The sequence below is a fragment of the Lampetra fluviatilis genome, chromosome 8 (genome assembly GCF_964198595.1).
Source record: "Lampetra fluviatilis chromosome 8, kcLamFluv1.1, whole genome shotgun sequence".
Classification (NCBI taxonomy): Eukaryota; Metazoa; Chordata; class Hyperoartia; order Petromyzontiformes; family Petromyzontidae; genus Lampetra; species Lampetra fluviatilis.
Window position 1 is genome coordinate 13,962,856 of NC_136282.1, and position 18,581 is coordinate 13,981,436.

Sequence of the window (18,581 nt, forward strand, 5' to 3'; positions counted from 1 at the left end):
GTGGTGGCGAGGTGTTAATTCCCTCGCCTGGTATGCAGGAGGTCGTGGGTTCAATTCCAACCCTGAAACGTGTATATTTGCAGTTTGCATGTCTCTCTCCCCATGGTGGCATGGACTTTTCCCGGTCCTCCGGTTTTTCCCCTCCACATTTAGAATCAACATGCTATTAATGTCCACGTGATGATAAACCACTTCGTTGATATAATTTGTGGCCAGGTCACTTATGAGAAAGAGCTGTATAGCTCAGTAGGCATTACTTGGTAAAATAAAATAAAAATGTGTTTCATAGTTTAGTTTACATACAGCGGTGAAACCGGGTCAGAGTGGGCACAGCTGGTGCACACAAAGGCACGTTACAGGTGGTCCCCGCTCTTACGACGACGCATTCCCGGAAACCCGTCGTCGTCATCGTCATTGAAACCGGACCCACTTTTTTCCCCACAGACAGCAGAAACAGTGAGAAACGTCACTCACCGACGCGCTTTTCCCTTTTCTCGGCCGTATTTCAACGGGGTTTCACGAGATAAAAATCCACAAAGGACACTTGAGAACAACGAAAGCTCCTCCACTTCAATTCAGCCAAGTCACGTTGGAAAAACCAGACCGATAATATAAGTTTTTTTTTGTGGGGGGTTAGATAGCGTAAATATAAATGTGTCGTTAAACCCGCCACCACCCGACACAGCCAATTATTAAGGTTTGTTACGTAAACAAAACAATGCCAATTCGTTACTAGTACAACACACCGGTGTGTTGGAGAGCAAATCTACAACATTTACAATCTGAGTACGACGTTTCGCCACCAATTACAACCGGCATCACGAGGCGGACAACCAAACTAGACCGACTCTGTTCGAACACGTTCGGAGTCGCGTCGGGAGGACGCGTCGTACAAGTCACGTTTCTGCGTCGTAAAATCAATCCACCAGTGGCATTATATGAATGTCGTAAATGTGGTACACGGTAAAATCGGTACCCCCGTCGTAAATCAACCGGTAAGGAGATGGGTGTAATTAGCATTTAGGCCTCCGGTTACTGGTACAGTATTTGCAAATCGCACCATCATCGCCGTCGGCTACAATCGATCTACTGCTGGAGGAAGACCGCCCCCCCAGCCACACCGAGTACTCATTTCAGGCCAAGTTCTGAAAACCACTTTCCATTGATGTTGGCCGTGTCCGGGACACAAACGCAAGCCTCTGGGTTTGTAGTGCAGCGCGCAACCCACGCCACCTCGCATGCGCGCACGCACACACCACAAAAGACAAGGATCCCCTACATATTCTTCACAAACTGTTGGGGCAAGTGCTGTTAAGCGAGCGCCTACGATGGCCGGCACGGCACACGACGTGGTGAGTGCCGTTGTTTACACAACGCGCCAGGTAATCATTCGAGGCGGAATCAACATAGGGAGGCCCAGATAATCGTCACTGGTGTTGGTGGTCATGAGCGGGAATCAAACTGGGGTCGCTCTGTTCCTAACCGCAGTGTGCTAACCGCTGCACCAACACTCTCCACATACACACCTTGCCAGCTCACGTTCACAACGCTGCCATTTGCTGGGCACCACGCGGATCGAACCGCCTGCCCGTGAAGCCTCCACACTGAGCACCATCGTCCACAGTGCCCATTTCTATTTCATTGCACCGTGCTGTCCAGGCACGCGCTCTCACACGCACGGCCAATCCAGCACCCCCGCCACCCCAACCCCAGTCCCCCACCCCACCTATTGGCCGTTTATTATCTGACTTTCCACAGAAGTCGTAGGACTTTCTCAATAGAGGGCACTTATTAAAGAGCAAAACATTCAGTCGGTTTACTGCAATTTCTTGAAATATATTGACCGGGCCCCCCAGTTATGCGCGACCGGCTTCGCGAGCAAAGAAAGGAGCAATTACGTCAGGAATTCTCTCTCCACCCACCCCCTGATGCTCCCCCCGCATCCCTCCACAGCCGCCAACGCTGTCGTCGCTGCTGCACCAGCAGCAGCAGTATTTGCCATCCCCCCCTCTGCCACAACTGGGATATTCCGAATGGATGGCGAGCATCACTGACGTATGCCCGAGGGAGCCTTCTCCCCGTCGTTACCCACCGGCCCGCGGACACGGGCGAGACGCGCCGAGGGTTTGGTGCGCGCTCGGTGTGCATCGATTCACCCCCGCCGCCCGTCGCCGCCCGTCGCCAAACATCACCGCCATCGGGGGATTCCATGAATTGGCGCCATTCAGGGATCGTGATTCGATTCAACGATTGAAGGATCGACGGGGTACATTTTTTGTTACATATTTTGTTACATTTTTTTTTCCCCCACCTCATACCGTTTCTCCGATGGGAGCGGTGACGCAGTGCTTTTACCGACCCACGCTGACCGGCAACGGCGAAGCATGGTCGTGTTATCACCATGACGAGTAGAGCTGCGGGAAGCATTCATAAAGCAGCGGATCGATATAAATGATATCTCATGAGCTTTTTTTCCAGTTTCTACAGTCTCGTTGACTCAATTCATATAACTCTGCACGAATAATTCATAAGTGATTCTCTCAATCTTGCTGCAATCGATTCTATAATACCAAAAAACTCAGCACACTTGCCAATAAGACTGTGGCCCTAAAATAAAAATAAATATAATAGGTGACGTTTTAGTCAATGTCCCTTCTTCACAGCACAGTAGTCGGTCCTCGCTCTCAATGAGAGAGGAAGACTCAGAGGCGCCAGGAGGAGCCACAGACAAGCGGGAAAGGCAACAGCCATGCCAACAATCGCCCGAGTTCTGCAAACCTCTATATATTAAGGTGTTAGCGGCCGATGAATGGGTGCTGACATGTGGAAGGAAACTACAATACCCGAAGAAAATCCATGTGTGCGAGGGGGCAATATTCTATCCTGCTCCATCACAGGTGGAGTCCGCATTTGCCGTACCGCCTTCTCCTGGCGAGCCAGGGTACGGCTCCCCCACCAAGGCCACCCCCAACTGAAGGGAGTTTCACAGCAACATCATCTGTGCGGTGATCCAGCAACCCTCGCTGCTGCTGCTGCTGCTGCTGCCTCCACTGTGCTGCATCTCAGGCAGCAACGTGCAGCAGCGTCGCCACCACCACCGCCGCCGCTGCCATTACCACCGCTGCCGCCCGACTATCGACAATTGGCATGGACACGTCTTGATGCATTCTGCGTTAAATTTCGATTTAAAGCTTTCGTGACTGCAGGGATTAATCTTTTTGGTTCTTTCGATAAAGTCACGTAGAAGGGAAATAATAAAATAATAATAAAAATAATAAAATAATAAGTATTATATAATTATATTTTTTGTTATGTTTTCTTTTTATTATTTTATTATTTCCCTTCTACGTGACTTTACCGAAAGAACCAAGAAGATGCATTCTGCGTTGACGAGCTCAGACCCAGCCCGGGAATGAATCCCACTGCATTTGCGTTGACCCCCCTCCACCCCCACACCACCCCCCACCGCCTCCGAGGATCGCAGCTCAGATGGCAGGAATTCCTTTCCCAAGCAGCACGGACTCGTCTTTGGGCCTCGAGCCAAATAGTCTACGAAGCAGAAATATTTTACACAAAGCACTGGGAAGGAGACTGGTGAGGATGTTAAACGTTGCACCGAGCAGCAGCAGCAGCAGCTGAAGGGCTCTCCGACGAACGGCGCGGATCTCTTTGAGAGCGTTTAGAAAACCGCTTCCGAAACGCCATAAAGATTCGGCGCGGTTGAAACTCAGGTCAAGGTGTTTTTGACATAGGTCAAAGGGTCATATCTCGTCAGCAACACCGCAGGTCCCCGGGTCATGCGAGACGGAATGCGCACCACTGATGTTATCCGTGGTTGGCCATCAAATTCAGGTGGCCTGCATTCATCACCCAGTGCCTGAACCTTGTATGTAAAAGTAGACATTTTCATGCGCTCTATAAACGGGTTCTTTTGCATATGACATGTCTAAACAAATAAGCCAGGAAAATGTTTCCATTGCAGTAGGCTTTTTGTTCAACGGCTTTTGGCTTTGTCATTATCCTCCCGTGTCCTTTTAGAGTTCTTTGGGACTCAGAGGCGAGGTCACCCTTTATTTACTGGGCTCAGTTCTGCACACTGATTTACAGGAAAAAGCCACAGTGTCAACAGCACAACACTCCGGGCTTGGATCTCAGGCCAACGCCACATTCCTCGCCGCCGCTAACGCGGCCGCCATGACGACTCCTACTACGGCAAAAGTTCCATGCCGGCTAAGATGTTTCTTTTTTATCCCCCCTCCTCTCAAGAGTAGATCTCCTCATGACCAGGAGATCGTTGAACAGGGCCCCCCCCCTGCCCAACCATCGTTTCGATGGAGTGCTCTTGCCAATAACATCCGGCAACCCAGCAACGTTCAATTCGCGAGATGAAGCATTATCAGCAGAGTCAGGCGGACAAAACCTGGCCCAGAGTTTGCTCGCTCCAAATAAACTTTGCTGGATATTGGTCTGAAAAAGGGAAAAGGCCGATGGAAATATATATTGCTTTTTATGGAGACAGAACAGATGTTTCGTATATATTACAGATGTTTCCGATAACCAGGCCTACATTTCTAACCGAATATATTCTGGGCCACCGGTCGACTGAAGTATCGGTCACTGTGAGAGGCATACTGGATGTGGTGTGCAGGGTGCTAATATAATTGTTGGATAGCTGACCGAGACAGATCCTGGTTGAAACGAAGTCGATTCCGAAAACAACAAACGATAAGAACAATAATTCGTGCATTTGGCGTTTGCGCCATTCTCTTAGCACAACGCAGCTTTGGCGAAAGTGCAATGATTCCTAGACGGAGTAGTTTGCTGCACCCCACAATCCCCGCCTTCCCAGAACTCCGCCGTCCCTTTCACTCCCAATCCGTGCATCTTCAATGACCGCAGCTGGGTGGCTGGGTGTCCTGGGTGTGCGCACGGCGGGAAGGAGTTGATACGACGAGGGGGGCTACACCCCCCCCCGCCCCCGAGAACAACAACACGAGTCGCGTGCTCCAGAGAGACGAGGAACAATAGCGTGGTGGGGGGCGGGGGTTGGGGGGGGCGAGTGCCAGGCACGGTCCACCGCACTGTGTGAACAACGCTCACGATGGCAGAAGCCGCACATCCTGATTGGGGATCAATAGCAGCCACCCTTTGGGCACACGGATGTGGACCCGGCCGAGGCATTTATTTAATTATTGCTCCTCGCATTATTATTTTACTGCAGCTCCGAGCATCCGGGTTTAGTTCACGTGCGTGGGGTCACATACCAGGGGTCAGCGCAAGAGCGAGAAGCAAAGGAGTGGTGGGTGAACGCTCCCTCCCTCTCTCTCTTTCCGACGCGCTTTCAGCACGAAGTCCAACGACGTTTCGGACCCCACACCGAAGGGAGGTGCGCGGCACGACCGCGAAAACCCTTCGGCGGCACTCAACGACGCTGCCTAGCTGCCTTCCCCCAGTCCCGAATTTACACCCCCCGCACAAAGAGGATCTCATGTTAATGGGGGGGGGGGGGCATTCTTCCCCTGACCCCCATGACGTCACGAGACTCAGGGCTGTACCGCGACGCTTGACAGGGAAGAGCAGAGGGTGGCCTTTACTGCAACAGGGAGCGGCGATGCTCGGTTAACGATTTTTGTTCTTTCGTGGCTTGGCTTTGTAGGCGTCGTCAAATGTTGCCGTGCGACGCACACACTGAAAAGGCCGCGCCGTTCAAGAGCGGCCGCTTGAATGCGGAACCTGGAAAATTGGCGAACAATGGAGGGGCATGAACAACGTTGTGGTCCGTTTCCAGCGTGGACCATTCTCAGCAGGGGCAGAGCAGTGGCAGCGGTTCGCGCGCCGCACTGTGAACTTAGCGCCCTGAGAGCGAGTCCCAGCTATGGCTAACTTCAGCGGCAAGTGATATCGCAGCCAGTCCTAGCGCGGCTACCTTCACCAACCCAGCAGTGATCGGCGCGGAGCATGGTCCAACGATTCCCGTGATCAAAACGCATCGGGAGGCCTTCATCCAGCAGTGGAAAAATAATGCCAGCAAAACAGCTGCCACCTTGGATCAACGATGGCCGATCCTTGGTCAACACTCGTACACTTGTCGCCATGCTTTATCTGGCTTGCACGACACCGACTGGCACTTATCCCTTGCACTTCATGTTCCTGTCACCCCCCCCCCCCCCCGTGTCGCAACCATTCAAATGTACCTCCAGCACACTTTTTAAGATAACATTGCTACATACAACCAGCCCTGACACAAACGTCAACTTGTAAAACGTGTTTGTCGGTAAATGAGCCATCTCATTCAGCACTGTCAAAACACAAGTTAATGATAGAAAATGCAATTATCTGCTTTATATATTCAAATATTTTTGATTACTAGGTTTGATTAAAAATAAATTATGCTTTCTGTGTAGCCATTCAAGTTTTTTTTTTAAACGTTGAGAAATAAATTGTTACGTAATTGAAACTATAAAAACAAACACATCTTTGACAGACAGTTTAATGCTTTCGTGGGTGACGCTATGCAACGATGTTATTGCTCTGGAGAACTCTGGGGCATTGGATCGAAGCCCAGCGAACTTGGAACTCTGCGTGCAGCCGCGATGGGGCTGTGGGCCACCGCGGTTGGCATCGAGGTTCTCCTCTCGATCGAGTTGGAGGCGAGGGCGACGGATTCCTTGATCCGGAGTGAGACGCATGGCCGACACTAATGAGCACGTGGGGCCAAACGAGCATCCGAGCCGAGGCGACTCGCGAGATGCGGGGACGTTTTTCACGCTCGCCCTTTTATTGATCGTAATAATTAACGCTTAAAACACACACCTTTTATTAATTCCATCGGAATTATCGCGACTGCAGTACGTGGGCTTTATTGGATTGGTGTTAAATCGTTACTGCCGTGCACGGGTTTGAAAGAATGAAGAAAGAAACACCGTTGATTTTTTATGCGCTCGTTTAATAGGCTCAAAGTGTGCCGAGTTTTTTTTTGCAAATTAAAATACAACACAGCGATAAAAAACTAACTACTGCATAGGTCCATAAGAGAGGTTGTTTTGGGTTAGATTGTGTAACTATTAATGTGTCGTTAAACCTGCCACCACCCGACAGAGCCAATTAGTCATGTTTGTCAAGTAAACAAAATGTGACAATTAGTTACTAGTTCAGCACACCAGTGTGTTGGAGAGTAAAGTCACAACATTTACAATTCGAGTACAAAGGTTTTCCTGCGCAGGTTTTCGCGATTGTGCTGCAGTACGGCTCTCCGGTGTGTGTACTGGTTGCACCGTGTATTGTTCGGCCAGCTGCCCTCTTCAGTTCAATGCCTGAAGAAGGTCCCAGCACGCGCGGCGAAACGACGGGCGCCAAGCTGAACGAGACGCTGCACAACCTGATCACGCGTGGGAGAGTGCAGCGAACACAAACGCTTCTCGGAGACGGAGACTGTCTTAGGTCATCCGACCGTTGACATGTCGCGATAAAAGCCCGTTGGGCCGATGCCAAGACCGATGCGACCTTTCCCGTCAATTCCTCCGTGCGGAGCCCCGCCAAGGGGCTTCTCATGGAGCGCCACGAGAAATCGGAGTGCCACTTAGCGGCCACTCCGTAGCTCCGCAGCTTGATCGCCCGCGGCGGGCGATGAAGTGAGAATTTCGAGTGAGGCCCCCAGGGGCCTGTCTCCATCCGCTCCACGTGACCCACACAAGACGCCGGAGTCCCGGCCACATTGTTGCGAATCATCAAGAAAAGATGCATGGCTGCCAGACGTGGCCTTCTCCTTACACACGATTCGTCCGTTATCCTACAAAGGCACCCTGCCCCCCATCCCCCCCCCCCGAAACTTCCTGGACTTTACACGCTGCTCCTCAGCATGTGCTAATCTTTAGCGGGTTAATTGCATTCAGATGCCAAGTGCCCAAGTGCAAAGCGAGCAAAGCAACCACCGCCATTATTTATCGTCCACGACTGCCGGGCCAGCCCGGCAGCAACAAACGCACGAGCGCTGAAGACTTTTGTTCGGTTGAATAAAAACTAAAAGTCCAAAGTAAGACGTCCGCGCGGCCTTGTGAACACTCCCCGGCCACTGCGACACCTGTCATCTACGTGACGAGCCCTTTACTATTGATCCGCTGCCGGATGAAGCCCTCGCCCCCCACGCTTTTCGGCCATGCGGGTTGCAGCCTCCTCGCTGGCCCCGCTCTGTTTGGTGAGAAATCAACGACCGATTGCCATAGTGAACCCGGCGGACCGAACGTCAATCGACGATCTTCCGGTCTCCAGAGCGGCAACTCAAGCCACCACGCTGAGGCCACTGCGCGTCGGTGAAGTTGAACATCTGTCGCGGTGAACCTGGGGCACGCATGCACGGCTCCGGACAGACAGAGCAAAGCCAGTGAATCGTTTTGCGATTGCCCGTCTGAGCGTGCTGTTTGCATTCTGCGTACGATGCCACTGACTCCTTGCAATGCCTAAAGCTAAAGTATAATAAACTTTTTTTTTATACTCCGTAACGTCCGCTCAGCTTATACAGCTCTATTTCAAAAGCAACCTGGCCACAAATGATAGCTCAACGAAGTGGCTTATCACGTGGACATTTATGGCATCCAAATACTGCTCGCCGGCACTGAGGGTTCCGTTCTACGATCTCACTCACAAACGTTGTCTTCATGTGCACCGGACAAGGGCGCACGCACGACAAAGATCCCTCCCCCCACCCCCGTCCTCACCATCCACCCATCCATCCACACAGCTTTACAGCTGGCTTTGGGCAAGTGCTCGCATAGCCACCACCAATTAAGGCTGGCATGGCGCACGAGGGGGTGCGATGAGGCCGGCGCCATGCCCAGCCACGTGTTTTGTCGGTGCTCTTATTTAAGGCTGAGTTCACCGAGAGGAGGCCAGGGATTGGACAAAATATTGGCCACTGATGCTGCCCAGGGGGGCAAGAATCAAACTCAGATTGCCAGGTTTTCGTAGCGTAAAGTGCTAACCACTGTGCCGACGTTCCCGACTCTCTACACAGAGATCCCCTCCCACCCCCCGCCCCCCCCCCCCGTATAGCAATACAAACTGTTGGGGCAAGTGCTGTGAGTGAGCACAATTTAAGGCTGACATGACACACGAGGGGGTGGTGAGGCCAGCACCACACCCGGATGCTTTTCATTTGCACCCACACAAAGACCAACAAATCCTTTGTCTCACACACGCACACTGACCCACACCTGACCTACACTTACATTCTCGCACTCCATTTTCATCCTTACTAAGGCTGCTGGAGCCAACGTCGCTCGCGGCCCGGCCACTCCTGCCTTCCCAGCAATTCGCACCGCACGCCATCCACACAATCTGAGGCCAGGCCAAGCCAGGAGGAAGGCCCCACATGTGGCACAGACACCGATCGCCACTGCGGCACTGTGATTGCCTTGGCCAGGGATTGAACCCCGGGCCGCTTGGACAGTGCCCCGTTTTCAAAAGTTCAGGGCCGCTCTCATCAAAACACATTCAAGCTGGCGGCGGCCCTGTTGGAAACGCAAACAAACTCCCGGGCCAGCAGTAAACCGTCACTGCGCACCCAATTGGCGCATATCGCACCCCACGCAACAGGGAGGCCTGCGCCCAGCAGCGATCCTCCGGGCAGGCGGCGGCTGCTGGCGGGAGTTCTGGACGACGAGAGCTGCCTTTGGGGCCAAGCGGCGGGGGAGCAGGCCTCGGCTGCACAACCTCAAGGGTGCCTCGGGGAGGGGCGGAACGGGCAAGGGTGAGCCGCTTGGAGATCAAAAAGAGAACAAGTATATATATGGCAGGGGGGGTGGGGGTTGAGCACGTGGTACCACATGACATGTGATGACCCCTGACCCCCCCCCCCAGTATAAACCCCCAGACCCCGTCTTTACGACGCGTGGCCCCTCATTACGCGACAAGGCCTTTGAAGGGAATGCAGTCGATCCAGAAGCCAGGCGTGCCCTGGAGAGCCGGCATTGATAAAAACCGGAGCCCTCGGGGGGGGGGGAGGGGGGAACAACAGCCTGATGCCGCATCCTCACAAGTTTACCAAACGTATCGATTCGCAAGTGAACAGAAACACGTGTGCCGGACAGCCGTGCGCGCCGAAGCTCATTGCCACGGCTTAACGTGTCGGAGAGTAGGGCAAGGTAGAGGCGCGGCCCTGCAATTGCTCGCTCACACGCCACTGCCGGCGGAAGGGCCCTCCACTCGAGGCGGGTACCTGGAGGGACCCCTTCTTCGAGAGGGCACTTCGGGCCGACTCTTTGTTGCCGGCCAAACGTTTTGGAAGGAGGCAGCAGTGACGCACTTCAGCTCAGCATGATTATCTAACCCAATTCTGACCACAAATTGTGGAATCGCTGGGGTGGTTACGGGGGGGGGAGGTGAATCATGAGATACCAAGCGAGGACGCTGCGTTTGCTCCATCTCTTTTCTGCTTATTCTATGAAAAAGAAAAACAAATCGGACTCGGCAGGGTCCGTGTCAAACGTGCGCTCGTTTTAAGACATTTAAACTACAAACTGTGGTCCAATGTGCGCACCAACGGCCACTGGACTCCACACCTCCCATGACTCAGACTCCGGCTTCATTACAGCCAGTAAGGCCCACAGAGACAACTGCTCTGTGGGACGACGAAAGGCCTACACTGTCGGCAGTGGTGTCAGCTACAGGACGTTGGAGGGTGGGAATGTGCAAAGTAACAACAGCACAAAAGCGACAATAAATTATTGACATGAAGCCCACGCCGAACCTTCTGTAAATAGCATAAACAAAAATCAAGCACTTAAAGACAAAATCAAAAACAGCATTATAAAATCCTGGCACATAAATCAACCGCATACACAGCCTCTGACTTTGACGAAGCTTAGACGTAGCATTCATAGAAATTGTGGCAGAGGTGATTCTGTAGCATGGCCTTAACACATACACACGACTAAATAATGTAGATGTGGAATATTAAGGCCGACCACGAGGACATTCCAACTTGTGGGTTCTGTGCACTGGAACGGAGTTCGCAATCTGGGAATGGTGACCGTGGCAATCGTAAGTTTGTCCAAGGTTGCGTTTGAACAGGATGGAGAATGCCGGGTGATTTCAGGGCATTTTTAGACGGTGATCGCCGAGTACGAGGTGAACGCGCGAGACAAAACACCGCGGCGCAGCGTGAAAACATTTGACGCTCCCAAATATTATTCCTTCAATGCCATACGGTCTCTGGTGAGAATGAACGCGAAACTTTCTGCGTCTCCGGTGACACCCAAACAAAGAATCATTGGCCACGTTACAAAACTGCGAACCGTTAGCGGGCTGAGTCCAATCATCCAAGCCTGACCACCAACCATAACGAGGTTCCTCTTGAAATATAAAACATGCCTCTCCTCAGTTTAACGCGTAGGCTTTCTCGAGCAATATCCATAATATTTTTTGTGTTTTTGGGTTAGATTGTGTAAATATATAATATTGACATGTAAATATTTTTTATATATTTATGCGATCTAACCCGAGAAAAGGTTCTCTAATCGAAAAAAAATGCAGCCCCAAAAGTATCATGCTTGCATCAAATACGGTTATGCTTCTGTCGATTGTAAGAACTTTTTTTTGGCGAGTGTATAGCAGATTTGACGGCGATATTTAAGCCCCCGTTGCGAGAAAAGTGTTGAACTTAAAACCCACAAGCAGAGCGATAACACTCAAAAAAATTCCGATGCCTTACTGCATATGTACGTATGCTGAACTTCTTTCGCACCGTACGTAGCCAACCGTGCTTAATCGGTATTCGCGCCATTCTTATGGTGCAGGGTTAACATGAAGGCGCCATGTTTCACAGACAGGTATAGTCTTCCAGGAGGTGAGGATGTTGCCCTGTGGGATTTGCCCAATGTAGGAAAATTAGACATATCGTGAGTCATTTTATGGTTTGGCATATTTGTACCGTGACGCCAACACACATGGCCTTCTATTTTTTTATAACCTCACAGGGGAGTTTTAATATCCACTGTGAAAACGTGACGGCGTGCGATTATGGTTAAAACACGCGCAGTGTTTACCAGGGCGGCCCGCTGGGCTGAACCGTAAACCTCTGCAAACGAGCTACCAACGCACGAGCGCCAGACTCAATAAACAAGTTGCCCATCTGAAATTGCCGATCTGTTTAGGGTGCGCTTTTTTGGTTGTTGTAAAATAATGACTTTGTTTTGATGACTGCCTCCATCTCAACCTCAGCAAAAAACGGTCATTCTCTCGTGACCTTGGTGAAAGTTTGGATCGAGGTCACCTGCACGGAAGGGGACAAATTCCGCTGCTCAATTACAAAGTCCTTGTTTGTAAAAGACCAAAAAAAAGTCAGACCGTCCCCGAGAGCAGAGATAACCCAGAAATGATCTGGCAAACTCTGCAAGAAAAACTTCATCAAAAGGCAAATCGACAACGTCAACAGCGGATCCGGGTGCGAGAGAGAGAGCAGCGTGTCGACCTGGGTGTGCACGCATCACAGCAGAACTCCGCCGCTGGTCGATCGTAGAGAGATATTTAACGACGACACAGGGGACAGCGTTTTGGCAGTCTGTCAGTGGACTACAACCAACCGCCACTCTCGAGCCTTCCAGACAAACACGGTCGCGCAATTTACCCACCGTCAACAGCCCCTCGGCCACCTCCGTGTTTACACTTACACCTCGCCTCCGTGAGCCCAGTGTCGGACAGAAGGTGGCGGCGTTAAAGGCCGATGCGCTCCCCGTGGCAACGTCGGGGGGGGGGGGGCAATCGTTACCGGCAAAATTTTCACGAGGCAGCGCCGCAGTGGCGAGATGTTAACTACCTCGCCTGGTACGCAGGAGGTCGTGGGTTCGAAACCGACCCTGACGCCCGTATATTTGGAGTTTGCGTGTTCTTCCCCGTGGTTGTGTGGATTTTCCTCCGGGTCCTCTGGTTTTCCCCTCCACATTTTAGAAACACGCGTTTAGAGTATTTGGCTGCTATACATTTCCACATGATGAGAAGCCACTTCGTAGAGCTATAATTTGTGGTCACGTCACTTCTTAGCTGTGTAGCTCAGTCGGCCTTACAAATAATTATTTACAACCCTTTGTCAATCCACTGCAGGATGAAGGACTTCCCACAGGGTTGTTTTCATACTTCACCGTGCTCGTCACTGCTGGTCAGCTTACCACTCACGTTAGCCATAATTGGTGGGGATTGAAGTGGGGGTTTGCCGGGTTGATAGCGATGTGCGCCGACCACTGTGCCACCGCTCAACCCCATAACCATCGGCGCTGCTCGTCGTCAATGCATTGCTATTGATCAGTGCCCTAAAATTACAAAACGATTTAGGAACTTGCGTGGCGTCTCAAATGCAGCTGCATCGCAAGACGATGGATAGGGTTTGTCGTTGCAGACCAGGTGAGAATTAAAACGCTGGACACAGGGACACATATATAACATACTTACATGTCGCTATGAAATATTTAAGATACCTCATAAGGTATCTCACGCACAGAGTCAAATTTCCACCGTAGATCCGGGCCTTAAAAGCAAAGGCCTGTAAAAGAAGTGACTTTCCTACGAAACTACGGTGGAAGTTACGTCATTAAAAAAATAAGAGTGCAGACGCCTCTAGCCCAGGGAAGCCTGCACAGCTTCAACTGGCAGCGCCACTCGCACACACTGGACCCATATGGCAGAACAGATAGAGAGACACTCTCTCTCCTTCATACATCTCTCTCCAAAAAAAAGTTTAAAAAAAACTAAATATATTTTTGTTTGTCACTCAAAACAGCGTCGTGGGAGAGCATCATACCAGCCGTAAAAACTCCGGACCGGTTTTCGACATCCCGTGTCTCCATCAGCAGGGTCAGGCTTCCGCGAATCAATGGCAACGCTGGCGAACAGCCAGATTTCATTGGCGGAGGGACTTGGGACCCCCATATGGTGGAGCCACAACAAACGTGGAGCCCTGGGAGCAATCAGCGCCGTAGCCAGCCGATAGCGAGAGGGTTCCGTTGATAAATGATTCACAGTGTTTCCATCCAAATCGCTCCCTCGCCCCCCCTCCTCTCGCCCACCCGCTCAGCGATCAGCTGCTAGGAGCAGAGGTGAACCCTCACCAAGTTACCTTGCACCCATAGCAATTCAAGATGCTTGCGTCGACATTTCACAAGAGTGCAAGTCCAGTGCCAAAGATATAAACATTGCCCCGTGTCAGTCTTCTACAATGTCGGGGCGACCCAGCCACCGTGAAACGCCAGGGCCAACTTTGCTCCGACGGTAAAAAAAAACTACATGCCAACGTTGGCCCAAGGTTGGACGTCAACAGGGAAGCGTCGTGAGTGAACGTCCATTCAGGCTGGCATGGGGCAGTTCATAAATGACGTCACGCGATTTTTGACCCCCCCCCCCCTCGTCACAAAAAGTCAGACCCCCCCTCAAATATGACGTCACAAAGCTCTGCCCCCCCCTCCCCCCCAAAAAATAAAACATGCTTCAAATCGCTTCAAATCGTTTTCATTGTAGTGCGTATTTAATGTGGCGCTGCACTCTGATTTTGTAGGAAAAACATGTATTAAAAAGTGTATTTAATTAATTAGAACGCGTTGTCTATATTTATTTAAAGTCTGACCCCCCCCCCCTAGGTGCGTGACGTCATTTATGGACGGCCCCCATGGTGCAAGAGGGGTGGTGGCATTGGCCAGCATCGCGCCCGGCCGCCTTTGTCTGACGATGACACACGGCACACTTGGTACTTATTTAAGGCTGAGCCGACCGAGGAGGGAAGCCCAGGACTGCTTCAAACACCACTTGCCGCTAATGTTAGCCGCTGTCCACGATTCAAATTCAGTTGCGTGAAGCATTGTGCCCCCCCACCCCCCATCACGCACGCTCGCAATCAATTGCCACCGAGAATGAAGCATAAACGTCAAGCTTGAGGATGCAAACGCTTGGCCGTGGGGGGATGAACTCGGTACGACGGCGGCTACAGGCACCACTTTCACCAGCTTCAAAATACCGCAATGGGTGGATCGAGTTGTTTGTTTGGGGGCGATCTATGGGCGATCAGCACCGCGCCTGATGAACACTCTTTGTTCAGCAGACGATGGGCAATTCTAGGGCAAGAATTGGGGAAAACCCAGCGGCGTCTTTTAAACGTCGCTCATTACTCACGATCCCACTGCCTGTCCGAGGGACCGATGAGAGAACTCGGCAGAGTTGGTGGTGGTGGTGGTGGGAGGCGAGTGGGAAGGGGCTGGTGAGAGGGTGCCATCCACTTGTTCACCTTCTTGACAAGGACTTGCTTTGCTAGGTTGGCACAGCAATTGTCATTTCATTAGTTCTTCCATAAAACAAACAACCTCCCACACGCCGCCTCGCCCGGCACCCCAATCCCAGCCACTAGTTTTTTTCTTATCCAAAAGCCCAAAGTGAACCTATCGCCTCTGCTCAACCGCCCTCTCCGCACTTCCCATTGGATGAAATAGCTTCCGCCACCCTCCCACAACCCCCAGCTGCTTCCAAACCACAGCTGCTGCTGCTGTTGCCACGTGCGGACTGACATTCCAGAGCGAAACCAACCCGAGTAGGGGTGCGGACGGACGGAGGGGGGGGAGGGTCAGGTGTGTGAAATGGACCGTGGCTCTCAGCTGTGGCAGCGGAGAAGGCATGAACGGAGATATCGTGCTTGCTCATGATCTTTAAGCATTCCAAAGAACGTCGTTATTCTATAGCGTCCAATTCTGCCACTGGCTCTTCACGTCACCGCCCTGTGTTAAGGAGGCTGTTGTCATACTCTTAGTTCTTTCGGTAAAGTCACGTGACTTTACCGAAAGAACTAAGAGTATGAATCCTTGCAGTCACGAAAGCTTCAAATCTAGAGGCTGTTGTCGCAAAACTACCGAGCGAACCGTTGCCTCGTGTCCCCGACGCTGCAGAGAAATGCAGCCAGGTGCCTGTCGGTGACAAAAACCCAACAATCCGATGCGGGGAGTTTTTGTGCAGTCACTGGTGACCGGGGGGGGGGCGAAACCATCAACTCGCTGCACTTGAACACTCGGTTTAATCACAGACGACCGAAACCTGAATTCGAACCGAGGTTTCTCAACGGTGCTGCCTCAGTGCCTCTGCCCCCCCCCCCATCCCAGCCCCCCCCCCCCCCATCGGAAACTCCCCGGCCACCTCTTGCATAAACCGAACTCATTCGATGCTCTCTATGTAACCCAGGGGAGAGAGAGAGGAGAGCCCAATGAGATCCGAGTCACGATAAAAATCAAAAGTAATACATGATCTCCACGGGCTCATGGTCAGCAACACAAAGGCGGCCGCTGTCCTCCGCGAGGGCAACTCCACGCGGCCGGCCGGGGCACACAGCGGCAGCTTTGTCAGTACGGACGGGAGAGATCGGCTTCCTTGAACGGACGACACGCGGGGGAGGAGGTGGGGGGGGCAGTGGTGGCGACGTGACGTTTGCTGGAAAGCTCAGCGGCGAAATTGTACAGATCGACTCGTTCCATCGGCCGAAGCAATTTTGGCTTTTCGTCTACTCGACCGCACCCCCCCCCCACCTCTGCCCGGAGCCCACCGCCTTCCCCCAGTTCTGGTTGACAGCAAGTCGACTGTGCTGCATGGGCCAGAGACAATAGCAGCGAGCGTCCTCGGCACTGCCCAGATGGGAGCTCGCGAACGCCAACGAGTGTCCGTCAACTGGCCACGAGAGACATTCGAGATTATTTCGAGGGCTTCATTCCTCGCTCCGTGTGTTTTTTTTCTTCTTTCTGGAACGCCGCTCGGCTGGGCTTGCGAGTGGGGATCGTCGGCGAAAAGAGCGCAAGCTACGCCCATCCACAACACTGTAATCCCATATTCTCATGATTATGCCCTATAATCCTAAAATTCGATGCGGACGAAGTGTCGCGATAAACAACATGAGGCGAGAGATGGATGTGGCCGGGCTCCCCAAAACCGTTCCTTGAACGGCGTTCATCACGGGGGCCATCGCGCCCACAGCGCGGGGTGCAAGGCGACAAGCTCGAGTTGGTACGAACGGTCGCGTGGCGCGGGGGAACTTGTGCTCACTGAGAGCGCATTGAGTGGCCACGCGTGGTTCCCCACATGCGAGGCAGCCAGCTCCCCCCCCCCCAACCCACCAACACCACACGTGAAGACGATTTCACTGTGGTGGTGGTGGTGGAAGGCTGCGTTTTGGGGGGGGGGGGCAATGAGGACTCGTGTTCCTGAGCCGGGGGTGTGGGGGCCATGTCGAGTAGCCAAGCGGAGGAGGGGTGGACGGCTCTGCGTTTCTTCAAAGGACGCACACGTGCGGCGACGGGACCACGTGGTCTCGCGCAACTTACTCCGTGTGCACGACACATCGCGTGCACACGCGCTAACAAACACCAAGATCCACTCCCGGTGTAGACTTCAACAGGCCGTTGGGGAAAGTGCTGTTAGCGAGCACCTATGAAGGCCGGCCACGGCACAGGAATTGGGTGGGTGGCCAGCACCACGCCCGGCCGCCTTTGACTCCGTCTTGGAAATGTTTACACACTGCACCAGGTACTCATTTCAGGCCGAGTCGGCCTAGGGAAGGGCCCAGGACCGGTTCAGATGATCGTCGCCGATGTTGGCCGCGAGCAGGGAATCGCAGCGCGGCGCGCTAACTGCGACCCTCCCGCTCACCACCCACAAACAGCCACACACTCACAGTGCGGGCCACACTGAGGGGGACTTGTATTCGAACGTGCACAGGCTTCGCACTCAATGGGCACGTGTGTGCGCGCGTTCCTTGCCCCAGAATTTGCTCAGACTGCCGCTGCATTCCGGTCTGGAAAATTCTGCCCTCAAATAGCTCCGCGTTGCATGCGCAGGCCGAGCCACAGTCCCCGCTCGTTTTGCTCCCACGCCCAGACTCACACACACACACAACTCCCCCCTGTATCTGTCGGACTCGCACACAGTCTGCATCTGTCAACGGGTGTGCAGGGCCCCGTCTGTGTTCTCTCTCCACCACCTCGCTCGGCCAGAGACGATGCCCAATGCCCACGCAGCTATGGATCGCGATGTTTTAGCTTTTCGCCTGCGAGATAGTGGAGATACAAGGAGGTGCTCACTTTTGTCCATTACAATTTGTAACAGTTTTGTTTCTGGCCACTCTGTGTGTTGGACCTTTGGGCCTGTGCTCACAAAACGGTGATTAAATAGAGATCTATATGTAAAGTTGTTCAGGCATTGCCTGGAACAATCGGTCGCTAGCATTTTTATGTGCCTTCCTATCTTCTATGGGTGCAATGAAGCTTCAATGAATTGATCAGAATCGATTTTTAAATCGCACGATGCGTGCATCGCGTTGCGCGAGTGAACAAGCGTCTGTTTACGATTCATGAAAATGTTACGCGAATGACATGGGATTTTCACATCTAGGAAGAAAAAAAAATACCTTTAGGGGATTTGTATATGGAGGGGATTCGTATTCGTCGTTTGTAATAGGCCCATGTGACCCAGGCTAGGTTCACCACAATGGTAAGAATAACAAGACACGAAGTAATAATCGCTTCTCGATTTTATTGTGACAACTCATCGATTGGCTGGTGGGGGGGGGGGGG

At 52.4% G+C, this 18,581-nt stretch overlaps 1 protein-coding gene across 1 annotated transcript in view; it reads right to left on the minus strand.

The window, feature by feature from the left end:
• Positions 1-18,581, minus strand: part of CREB3L1 (cAMP responsive element binding protein 3 like 1) — a 58,869-nt gene that overhangs the window by 29,610 nt on the left and 10,678 nt on the right. The window lies entirely within an intron of this gene.